Source organism: Theropithecus gelada, chromosome X (assembly GCF_003255815.1).
Source record: "Theropithecus gelada isolate Dixy chromosome X, Tgel_1.0, whole genome shotgun sequence".
Lineage (NCBI taxonomy): Eukaryota > Metazoa > Chordata > Mammalia > Primates > Cercopithecidae > Theropithecus > Theropithecus gelada.
In genome coordinates this window covers 148,881,332-148,894,305 of record NC_037689.1, presented here as the reverse complement: position 1 = coordinate 148,894,305, position 12,974 = coordinate 148,881,332, and positions in this window count along the sequence as shown.

Sequence of the window (12,974 nt, the reverse complement as noted above, 5' to 3'; positions counted from 1 at the left end):
AGAATGTGATATGAATCACAGGCAACCAACTAAAAGTACTACAAGAACAGAAAGAAACCTCACACTAGGCATGCCTCAGAGATATTGCAGTTTGGTTGCAGACCGGCACAATAAAGCGAATATTGCAATAAAACAAGTCACATAATTTTTTTGGTTTCTCAGTTCATATGAAAGTTACATTTATACTATAGTATAGTCTGTTAGGTGTACAGTAACATTATGTCTACAAGCAACGTACATACCTTAATTTAAAAATATTTTATTGCTAGAAAATGCTAATGATCATCTGAGGCTTCAGGTAGTGGTAATTTTTTTGCTGGTGTAGGGTTTTGCCTCCATGTGGATGGCTGCTGACTGATCAGGGTGGTACTTGCTGAAGATTGGAGTGGCTGTGGTAATTTCTTAAAATAAGATAACTATGAAGTTTGCTGCATCGATTGACTCTTCATTTCATGAAAGATTTTTCTGTAGTTTGCAATGTTGTTTGATAGCATTTTATCCACAGAACTTCTTTCAAAACTGGAGTCAGTCCTCTCAAACACTGTTGCCACTTTATCAATTGTTTATAAAATATTCTAGGGACTTTGCTGTTATTTTAACAATATTCACAACATCTTCACCAAGAGTGGATTCCATTTCAAGAAACCCCTTCCTTTGCTCATCCATAAGAAGCAACGCCTCATCTGTTTAAGTTTGATCATGAGATTGCAGCAATTCAGTCACATCTTCAGGCTCCACTTTTAATTCCAGTTCTCTTGCTATATCCTCCACATCTGCAGCGACTTCCCCCACTGAAGTCTTGAACCCTTCAGAGTCATCCACAAGGGTTGGAATCAACTTCTTTTACTCTCCTATTATTGTTGATGTTTTGACCTCTTATGAATCATATATGTTCTCAACAACATCTAGAATGATGAGTCCTTTTCAGAGGGTTTTCAATTTACTTTACCCAGATCCATCATAGGAATCAGTATCTATGGCAGCTGTAGCCTCACGAAATGTATTTCTTAGATAATATACTAGAAAGTCAGAATTACTCCTTGATCCATAGGCAGCAGAATGGATGTGTTGACAGGCATGAAAACAACATTAATATCCTTGTACATTTCCATCAGAGCTCTTGGGTGACTAGATGCATTGTTAATGAGCAGTAATATTTTGAAAGGAATCTCTCTGGTTTCTGAGCAGAAAGTCTCAACAGTGGGCTTAAAATAGTCAGTAAACCATACTGTAAACAGATGTGCTGTCATCCAAGCTCTGTCCTTCCATTTATAGAGCACAGGCAGAGTAGATTTAGCATAGTTTTTAAAGGCCCCGGGATGTTTGGAATGGTAAATAAGCATTGGCTTCAACTTAAAGACACCAGCTGCATTACCTCTAATAAGAGAGTCAGCCTATCTTTTGAAGCTTTGAAGTCAGATGACAGTGGAGGTTAGGCCCATCTTCTTCCAGGAAACTGGGAGATCAGACATTATCTTCCTTGATAATCACATTACGAAAAGATGGCTCCCAGGTCCCTGAGGAAACATTCTTGACTTATGATAGTGGCAAGAAGGTTATGTAATCACTGAGAAGATTTATATACATTTGAAAACAACAGAAAAAGAAATTTTTTAATAAAATGGAACAGGAGGAGTCACTTCTCTTATTTTTCAACAGAAAGAATTAAGTATCTTAATTTGTATTTGCCTTTACAACATAGATGTGCTAAAAGCCAAGAAGTGTGTGAGTGTGTGTGTATCTGTGTGTGTCTGTCCTACCCAAAATGTGGCCCCACCATACCCACCTCTCCAGGGTGCTCTCCCATACACAGTTCCTCCCGTCCCTGCACTCTCCATACTGTCTCTTCACCACACACACACCTTGGATGACTTTGTAGGAAAACCAAAACATGCTGGTCCTCAGTGGACTTGTGCTGTGTCTGCCTCTGAAGTGCTGCTGCTGCTGCCCCAATTTCTGCCACCTCCCAAGTGCCATCTCCTTTTTCAGCATCTATGGCACTTGGGCCTACAAGTTAGAACTTGATCTCTTCTAACTCCTATTACAACTAGTTGGGACTTCTAGTCTCTCCCACTAGACTGTACACTAGTTGGGGAGAGGAGGTCATGGCTGGCGGCTTTTTTATCTCTGTGCTGCCCACAGCACAGGGTTTTGAACACATACTCTCAGTTAAAGTTGTGACATTGAGTTGCAGTGAGAATCTTACTAGAGCCACTTTTCTGGCTCCCATCCCTCACCTCCAACCCTCACCCACCCTGTTCCTGCTCCTCTGCCCACTAAACTCTGCTGTTATAAGAACTCTAATAACCTAGTTGTTAAGGAAGGGTTAAGGAATGTATTGAAGCCAGAAGAAGGAGAATTTACAAAATGTGTTCCAAATGTAATTCCCCATTAGATTCTTTGGGTACATATCTGATCTAGTGCACTTAAAATGCACATTACCTTGGGAGTGTCACCTCCACTTTGGTGCCTCATGTTCCATTTGGACATATGACACTGGAACCAGGCTTTCCATATGTCTCAGGGCTGGGCCTAGACAGCCAGAGTTCCCTACCTCACCTCTCAAAAAGGCCCTGAGAGCTACAAGACAAGTTAGAGCAGGTGCTGCCTCTGGGAATACATGGGGCCGTGGAAGCACACGACACCACACACACAAAAATCCTTTCTAGAATTGCAGACTGCCAACTGGTAATCCAGACTCTATATACCCCTTGCCCTCCAGGAACAAGGAACTCTGTGTTTTCCAAGATAGTCTACTAGCATGTCTTGCCTCCATGAGTAGTCCATCAGTGGCAGAGGTCAGCATAAAGTGTCCTCTTTCCCCATTCAGGATGCTCACCTCTGTTAACCTTGCCTGAGACTTGTCGGTGACCATATCACACTGCCTTGACCTGACTGTCAACAAGCCCCCCAAATATCTATGCAAGCACTGCCAAGTCTTCTCTGACCTCCCCCTGGTGGACTTTTTAGAGTCAAATGTGTGTCCTCACGTTGATCCTTGGTTCATCTTACCTATGTGTCCACAAGGAAGACACACAGGATCCAGTGGGAAAGCAGCTAGGTTGCAGTGGAGCGAACTAGACTTGGAGTTGAAGGCCTGTACTTGAGTCTGGGTTCCCCCACCATTTTCTAGCTGTGGGATCATGGACAAGACACTATCTCTTTCTGAACATTTGTTTATCTTATCTGGAAATGGTTTATTATGAGGATCTGATGACCTAATGGGTGCAATAGTCACCTGATCAACTGCAAAGACCTGATGAAAGAAGCAGGTTGGCCATAGGAGAAAAATAACTGGACTGGAGGTAAAAAGATCTGAGAGCAAATATGTCTCTGGGCTCCTATGTGACCTCCTCAAGTGTCAGAACTAGATGAGGGTGGGACTAGAGGGACTCTAACTATGAGACTTTTCGAGCTGTGGTTTAATGACTTCTGTCCCCTTTGTGGGCAGTAGGTGGAGCAGAGAGGTTCTTGCCCTAGGGTGGAGGAGGGGATGGATTACTCTAGATGACTAGTCCCTTCCTCCACAAAGTGGATGATTTTGTGTTCTCTGAGCCTGTGGTGAGATCAGGCATATTTTTTTATAGCACCTAGTACAGACTTGTGTACACAGTTGGGCTTAGCTGAATGAATGAATGAATGAATCTTTCTTCATATAACAGGGAAGGCCTGTGATGGGGTGTTATCCTTGGCCCCTGACACCAGGGTAATGATGGTGTCCCACGGTAAAACATTTTTGTGTGTAAATATCACTTAAGTCTGCACAGCAGTTGTCAAACAGTGAGGCCCTGACAGAAGCCAGTGCACCAACCTGGAAACATTTTTATGGTAATCATTTTCCTACAGAACTCGGAGCTTCAAAAGGAGGGCATTCAGTTACTCCCCTAGAAGGTTGCAGCTGGAACTTTCAAGATCACAGAATCCAGCCCTTTCATTTCCCAGATGGTGAAGCACCAGCTGCAGGGGGTGAGGAGAGGGGTGCCTTCCCTGGCCCAAAGCCTGGCACATAGTAGGAACATACCAGAGGCTTGCTGCTGCATGCCTGCCTGCTTGACAGTGTGCCGAGTGAGGCCATAACAGTGGGGTGAGAAACCAGCCACTAACCAGGCAAGGCAGCAGGGCCCAAATTAGACCCAGGAGTGGCTGGAGGTAAGAAATCAATATAGACATGAGCTAGAAATGAGACCGTGGCGGGGGGAGAAGAGAGAGAGAGAGAGAAATAGAGAAGAAGGAAGGAAGGAGGAAGGGAGGGAGGGAAGGAAGAAGGAAGGGAGGGAGGGAGGGAAGGAAGGAGAGAGGGAGGGAAAAGACAATAGAGGACCCAGTTGGGTTCCAGTGACATAACATAAGCAAGAGTAACAGTGAGATGCCCAGCAGCCTATACCTGGATCAGGTGTGACATGGAAGTTCAAGGAAAAACATCTTCCCTGTAGGGAGGGTGCTGGGAAATGCTGAACAGGTGCCACAGGTCTGCAACTTGAGGCAGACCCTGGGAACACCTTCTTTGGCCAACAAGCATGGCCCACAAGCCTAGTCTATATCCTCTGAGGGGACCATCTCTTCTGGGGATGCACTACCCCAAATTTACAATTCCAACAGCCTTCAGGTGCCTCGATTTTCCCATCATTTGGAATGCACATCCCATCGATGTTTTTCAAACTCCTGTTCATACTTAACAGTTCAGCTAAAATGCCACTTCTTGCATGGAGTAATTTTTAGTGTCCAAGTCCTAACTCATCGTTCCCATGGACCCTAGTTGTCCCCCTTCTTCAACAATCATCTCAGTGTGCTTTAATATCAGAGTTCTTGGGAAGTGTGTCTCTCCCAGCCCCAACCTCCCTTCAGATCACTCCTTTATTGCACTCAAAGAATTGGTTTCATGTATGTTCCTGGTTCCTTTAGTGCCTGCATTACAGGTGCTCAGAGGGCATTTGTGGCCCAAGGGAAAGAATGATCGGAGAGGGGCTGGCTGCCCGGCTATAGCACTTTATGAAGCAGCACTCCCTCTCCAACATCACCCAGGAAAGGAGGGAAGGAATGTAGAGAAGGAGAGGAAATGGAGGGAGAAGTGAAGGGAGCAAAGAAGGAAGGGAAGGAGAGGAAGGAAGGGAGAGAGGAAGGAAAGACTGGTGAGAAAATAAGAGTCTCCTAGGGAGAGGTAGTTGGGGAGGGTGGCTGTGGTGGTGGACTAGCAGATCAGATTCCCCACACAAGGCAGGCACTTCGTAGTTTCATGCATGGATTTACTCTTACATTCATTTACTGAGTGCCTACTATGTGCAAGGCACTGTTTTGTTTTGTTTTGTTTTGTGGTGGTATATCCTAGTGGTTAAGGAAGGGTAAGCCTGTGTTCAAATCCCAATTCTATCATTCACTAGCTATGTGATCTTACACAAATTACTTTGTTCTCTGCGCCTCAGTTTCTTTATCTATAAAATGGGTATCCTAATAGTGCCTTCCTCATAGGTTCTTATGAAGATTAAATAATTTAATTGATATGAAGTGTGTAAAACAGTGTTTGGCACAGAGTGTGCGTTATATAAGCCCTGGCTATTATTTTATGCTCTGTGAATATATATTCTGCTCACATCGGTGAACAAAGCCAACCAAAATTTTGCTCCTATTGAACTTAAATTCTAGTGGAGGGAGACAGACAATTAACAGCAACAAAGTAAATCATGTTAGGTGGTAAGAAATGATGTCCAGAAGCAGAGCAAGTAAAGGGAAGTTCAGAGTAGGAAGGTGGGAGTCTCGATTATAGATAAGATGGTCAGAGTGTTTCTCACAAAGAGAAGACCTGTGTGTTGACTGCCTCAGCTGGGACCTGCAGCATGGGACTGGCCAGCTCACCATCTCTCCAACTTTGATAGGGCACCCAAGGTTGCATGCGCTTGTGAGCGTCCTTTGGGGACAGGAGGACATCCTTAGAAAGAGAGCTCTTAGAGGCCAGGTGCCTTGTGGGTGAAAAGCTGTTTGCTGTTGAGTTAGAGAAGGCACAGAAGCTGCTGAGGAACGGGGGCCTTTGCCAGCACAGCAGGGTAAACACTTGTGGCCAAGTCTGGCAGCAGCCGAGCCTCTGCGGAGCAAACATGACTCTTGCAGCTGGCACGGAGGCAGCTAGGGGAGCCAAAGCCCTTTGGTGATCTTAGCTAATGAGGGCCTGCAGTATGAAGCTTGGCTCCCACCTTTCCGTTCGATGGGACCACATCACTTTTTTCCTAACCTGGGCTTCCTCTTACCTGGGAAGGCTGGTGGAACAGACTTGGAGTGCTCTGGATTTTTAATGATGCATGAAGTACAAAGGGTTTTGCTGTGGGGCATTCAGAGAGACTTTTCTGAGTTTCTTGGGCAATGACTCTAGAAAGAGCTATAGGATAAAGTCATGTTCTGCAGGGATATGAGAGCTATAAGAAAGATCAAGGCATATCCTAATCTGCAGCCCCACAACTCCAGTTATACAAAAGTATACTCAAAAGTCACTTTGCCAATCCCAGCCCCGCCCTTTGATTCCTGCCTCAACACCTATCTCCTGCCCCACATTCTGTTCCAATGCTGTTTGTGGTGACTAAGGTGCTATTTCATTTTTGGATTGTGTCCCTGCAATTTGATCGTAAGGTCCTCAAGATCATGAAAGTTTTTGAGAAGGTGACAAATTCTACAAGGACCACTCAGGAAGATATATTCAATCATTTATTCAATAAATATTTGTTAAGCACCTACTAAATGCCACACATTGTTCTCAGTGTTTAGGAAACAACAGTAATGAACAAAGCAGGCCTAAATTCTTTCCTCATAGAGTTCCCTATTCTAGTGGGACAAACAGGCGATAAATATAACACATATATAAGACAGTGTCAGGCAGCAAAGCTGGCCATGAAAAAAACAGAGCAGAGTAAGGGGACTTAGAGTGATGGGGGACCATTTCATTTGGAGTAGACTAGGAAGGTTGGTACAGTTCTGTCACTTCACTCAGGTAGGAATTAAGGTCAAAAGAGAGAAAGTGTCTTTTCCAGGGCCACACATCGAGGAGCGAGTAAGTGAATGAGAGATTCTGACAACTATGTATGACCTCTGTTCATGTTTTATGTATTTCCTTCCAGATATATAAACATATGCACATGTGTGTGTATGTGTGCATGTAAATAGACACTGCTTTAGTCAGTCCTGGCTGCTAGAGCAGAATACCATACACTGGGTGGCTTAACCAACAAACTGTATTTCTCACAGCTCTGGAGGCTGCATGTCTTAGATTAGCGTGCCAGCATGGTCAGGTTCTTGGTGAGGGCCCTCCTCCTAGTTTACAGACAGCTGCCTTATCGTTTGCTCAAGTGATGGAGAAAGAGATCGTCTCTCTTACATCTCTTCTTAAAAAGACACTGATCCTATTCACCAGGCCTCCGCCCTCTTGACCAAATCACCTCCTAAAGGCCCCAACTCCTCATACCATCACATTGGGGATTAGGATTTCAACATAGGAATTTGAGGGGGACACAAACTTTCAGGCCATAGCACACACACATACCATTATTTTTCCCTCAATTGCTGTGTTGCAAACTTTTTTTTTCATTTAGCCATATTCAATTTCCAATGTCAATACACATCGATCTACATTGTTATTTTTTTCAAGTTAGTGTTTGTACCAATTTTAAATTTTTCTTTATTTATTGAGTTAAAATTTACTTACAGAAAAATTCATCCTTTTTAGGTGTACAGTTCTATGAATTTTGACAAACGTATGCAGCCATTTATCACCATAATCAAGGGAGTGAATTTTCCGATTATTACAACTAGTTCCTCATGCCCCTTTGTAGGCAATTGTCTTCTCCCACCTCCAGATCAGATCCCTGGCAACCAATGATCTGATTCCTGTCCCAGTAATTTTAGTTTTCCAGAATGTCATATAAATGGAAGCATGTAGTGTGTAGACTTTTTTGTCTACCTTATTTATTTAGAATAATGCCTTTTGAGATTAGTTTACATTGTTGCATATCAGTAATTTATTCTTTTTATTGCTGAATAGCAGTCCATTTTATGGATATATTGCAGTGTGTTTATTGATTCACCAGTTGAGGGACACCAGATTGTTGCCAGATTTTAGTGATCATTAAAAAATCATTATAAACGTCACAGACAGGGTTTTGTTGTTGTTTGTTGCTTGTTTGTTTATTTTATTTGTTTGCCTTATGGCCATGTCTTTATTTTTCTTGGGTAAATATCTAGCAGGGGGATTGCTAGGTTGTATTGGAAATGAGTGTTGAACTTTATAACAAACTACCAAACTGATGTCCAATGTGGCTGCATCATTTTGCATTGCCACAAGCAAAGTATGAGAATTCTAGTTGTTCCACTTTGTGATATGTATTGTTTTAATTTTAGCCATTCTTGTAAGTGTGTAGTAATATCTCACTGTAGTTTAAATTTGCTTTTCCCTAATGACCAATGATGTGGAGCATCTTTTCATGCGCTTTTGGCCTTTTTCTTTTTCTGTTTTCTTTTTTCTTTTTCTTTTTTTTCTTTCTTTCTTTCTTTTTTTTTTTTTTTTTTGAGACAGAGTCTCACTCTGTCATCTAGCATGGGGTGCAATGGTACAATCTTGGCTCACTGAAATACTTGACCTTCCAGGCCCAAGCGATTCTCCCACCTCAGCCTGCTGAGTAGATGGGACTATAGGCATGCATCACCATGCCCGGCTAATTTTTATATTTTTTTGTAGAGATTAGTGTTTCACCATGTTAGCCAGGCTGGTCTCAAACTCCTGGGTTCAAGCAGTCCTCCCACTTTGGCCTCCCAAACTGCTGGGACTACAGGCGTGAGCCACTGCCCTGGCCCTGCCATTCTTATCTCTCTTATCTCCTCTTTGGTGAAATGTCAGTTCAAGTTTTTTGCTGCTGATTTTCTGGTTAGACTATTTGCTCACTGCTGAGCTATATTGGCTTGCTAGAGCTGTTGTAACAAATTACCACAAATTTAGTGGCTTAAAATAACGCAAATATATCCTCTTACAGTTCTGGAATCCAAAAGTGAGAACTGAGTCGTCTGAGGTGTTAAGATGTCAGCAGAGCTGGTTCCTTTTGGAAGTCCTAGCATAGAATTCATTCTTTATCTCTTCCAGCTTGCTGGCATTTCATGGCTTGCTGGTATTGCATGGCTTGTGTCCTCATCACCCCAAACTCTGCCTGTGTGGTCATATTGCGTTCTTTTCTGTAGTCAAATCTTCTTCTGCCTCCCTCTTGTCATGACACTTGTGATTACATTTAAGGTCTACCTGGATAATCCAGGATAATCTCCCTGTCTTGAGACTCTTAATTTTATTTTATTTTATTTATTTATTTATTTTGAGATGGACTCTCACTCTGTCACCCAGGCTGGAGTGCAGTGGCATGATCTCGGCTCACTGCAACCTCCACCTCCTGGGTTCATGCCATTCTTCTGCCTCAGCCTGACGAGTAGCTGGGACTACAGGCACCCACCACTGTGCCCAGCTAATTTTTTGTATTTTTAGTAGAGAAGGGTTTTCACCGTGTTAGCCAGGATGGTCTCGATCTCCTGGCCATCTGCCTCGGCCTCCCAAAGTGCTGGGATTACAGGCATGAGCCACTGCGCCCAGCCAAGACTCTGAATTTAATCACATTTGCAATGTCCAGTTTTGGCACATGAGGTAACATTCACAGGTTTCAGGGGTTAAGACCTGGATAACTTTGGGGACTTTATTCAGCCTACCATATAAGCTTAGAGAGTTCTTTATGGATTTTGGTTACCAGTTCTTTATTAGATATGTGCTTTGCAAATGTTGTCTCCTTTTCTGTGGCTTGTCTTTTTTATTTTCTTAACAGTATATCTTAAAGAGCACAAATTTGAAAATTAAAATTCTTATTTTGATGAAGTTCAATTTGTACATTTTATCAATTTTTTTCTATTGTGGTTTGTACTTAGTGTGCCCTATCTAAACAAAATCATAAAGATTTTCTCCTATATTTACTTTCAGAAATTTTATAGTTTTAGGTTTTACATTTAAGCCTAGGAAAAATTTTGAGGTAATTTTTGTAAATGGTGTAAGATATGGGTTCAAGTTCATTACTTTGCACCATCTGTTAAAAATTCTATACTTTCTCCTTCTTTTCTTCACATCTTGTCAAAAACCAGTAGACTATGTTTGTTTATTTCTGGACTTTGTTATGTTTGATTGATTTATATGTCAGTCCATTCACAAATACTACATTGTCTTGTTTACTGTAGCTTTATAGTAAGTCTTGAAATTTAATAGTCTCAGTCCTCCAACCTTGCTCTTCTTTTTTAAAATTGATACTTTTTAAAAATTTCAGTTTGCAGTGGCTGTTTTGCTAGTATATAGAAATACAGTTGATTGTGTTGCATATTGTAAATTGGCCTTGTATCCTGTTCTAGTAGCTTTCTTGCAGATTTCTTGGGAGTTTTTCCATAGACAATCATGTTGTCTGTTTATATAGACACCTTTATTTTTTCCATTCCAATCTGAAGGTACTATCTATTTTCCTTGCCTTATTGCATTGACCGGGACTCTCAGGATGATGTTGACTAGGAGTGATGTGAGTAGACATCTTTGATTTACTTCAAATCTTAGGGGGAAGCATTTAGTCTTTCATTACAAATTATGTTCTTAGGAGCATATTTTGTTGTTGATGATGCCCTTAGTCAAGAAGATAAGGTTCTCTTTTATTCCTAGTGTGCTGAGAGTTTCATTATGAATGGAAGTGTGACCATGTGGTTTTTCCTTCTTTTTTTTTTTTGCATGTGATTTTCTTTTTTAAAAAATTAATTAATTAATTAATTAATTATTATTATACTTTAAGTTCTAGGGTACATGTGCATAACGTGCAGGTTTGTTACATATGTATACTTGTGTCATGTTGCTGTGCAGCACCCATCAACTCGTCAGCACCCATCAACTCGTCATTTACATCAGGTATAACTCCCAATGCAATCCCTCCCCACTCCCCCCTCCCCATGATAGGCCCCGGTGTGTGATGTTCCCCTTCCCGAGTCCAAGTGATCTCATTGTTCAGTTCCCACCTATAAGTGAGAACATGCGGTGTTTGGTTTTCTGTTCCTGTGATAGTTTGCTAAGAATGATGGTTTCCAGCTGCATCCATGTCCCTACAAAGGACACAAACTCATCCTTTTTTATGGCTGCATAGTATTCCATGGTGTATATGTGCCACATTTTCTTAATCCAGTCTGTCACTGATGGACATTTGGGTTGATTCCAAGTCTTTGCTATTGTGAATAGTGCCGCAATAAACATACGTGTGCATGTGTCTTTATAGCAGCATGATTTATAATCCTTTGGGTATATACCCAGTAATGGGATGGCTGGGTCATATGGTACATCTAGTTCTAGATCCTTGAGGAATCGCCATACTGTTTTCCATAATGGTTGAACTAGTTTACAATCCCACCAACAGTGTAAAAGTGTTCCTATTTCTCCACATCCTCTCCAGCACCTGTTGTTTCCTGACTTTTTAATGATCACCATTTTAACTGGTGTGAGATGGTATCTCATTGTGGTTTTGATTTGCATTTCTCTGATGGCCAGTGATGATGAGCATTTTTTCATGTGTCTGTTGGCTGTATGAATGTCTTCTTTTGAGAAATGTCTGTTCATATCCTTTGCCCACTTTTTGATGGGGTTGTTTGTTTTTTTCTTGTAAATTTGTTTGAGTTCTTTGTAGGTTCTGGATATTAGCCCTTTGTCAGATGAGTAGATTGCAAAAATTTTCTCCCATTCTGTAGGTTGCCTGTTCACTCTGATGGTAGTTTCTTTTGCTGTGCAGAAGCTCTTTAGTTTAATTAGATCCCATTTGTCAATTTTGGCTTTTGCTGCTGTTGCTTTTGGTGTTTTAGACATGAAGTCCTTGCCTATGCCTATGTCCTGAATGGTATTACCTAGGTTTTCTTCTAGGGTTTTTATGGTATTGGGTCTAACATTTAAGTTTCTAATCCATCTTGAATTAATTTTCGTATAAGGAGTAAGGAAAGGATCCAGTTTCAGCTTTCTACTTATGGCTAGCCAATTTTCCCAGCACCATTTCTTAAATAGGGAATCCTTTCCCCATTTCTTGTTTCTCTCAGGTTTGTCAAAGATCAGATGGCTGTAGATGTGTGGTATTATTTCTGAGGACTCTGTTCTGTTCCATTGGTCTCTATCTCTGTTTTGGTACCAGTACCATGATGTTTTGGTTACTGTAGCCTTGTAGTATAGTTTGAAGTCAGGTAGCGTGATGCGTCCAGCTTTGTTCTTTTGACTTAGGATTGTCTTGGAGATGCGGGCTGTTTTTTGGTTCCATATGAACTTTAAAGCAGTTTTTTCCAATTCTGTGAAGAAACTCATTGGTAGCTTGATGGGGATGGCATTGAATCTATAAATAACCTTGGGCAGTATGGCCATTTTCACGATATTGATTCTTCCTATCCATGAGCATGGTATGTTCTTCCATTTGTTTGTGTCCTCTTTTATTTCACTGAGCAGTGGTTTGTAGTTCTCCTTGAAGAGCTCCTCTACATCCCTTGTAAGTTGGATTCCTAGGTATTTTATTCTCTTTGAAGCATTTGTGAATGGAAGTTCATTCATGATTTGGCTCTGTGTTTGTCTGTTACTGGTGTATAAGAATGCTTGTGATTTTTGCACATTAATTTTGTATCCTGAGACTTTGCTGAAGTTGCTTATCAGCTTAAGGAGATTTTGGGCTGAGACAATGGGATTTTCTAAATATACAATCATGTCATCTGCAAAGAGGGACAATTTGACTTCTTCTTTTCCTAACTGAATACCCTTGATTTCTTTCTCTTGCCTGATTGCCCTAGCCAGAACTTCCAACACTATGTTGAATAGGAGTGGTGAGAGAGGGCATCCCTGTCTTGTGCCAGTTTTCAAAGGGAATGTTTCCAGTTTTTGCCCATTCAGTATGATATTGGCTGTGGGTTTGTCATAAATAGCT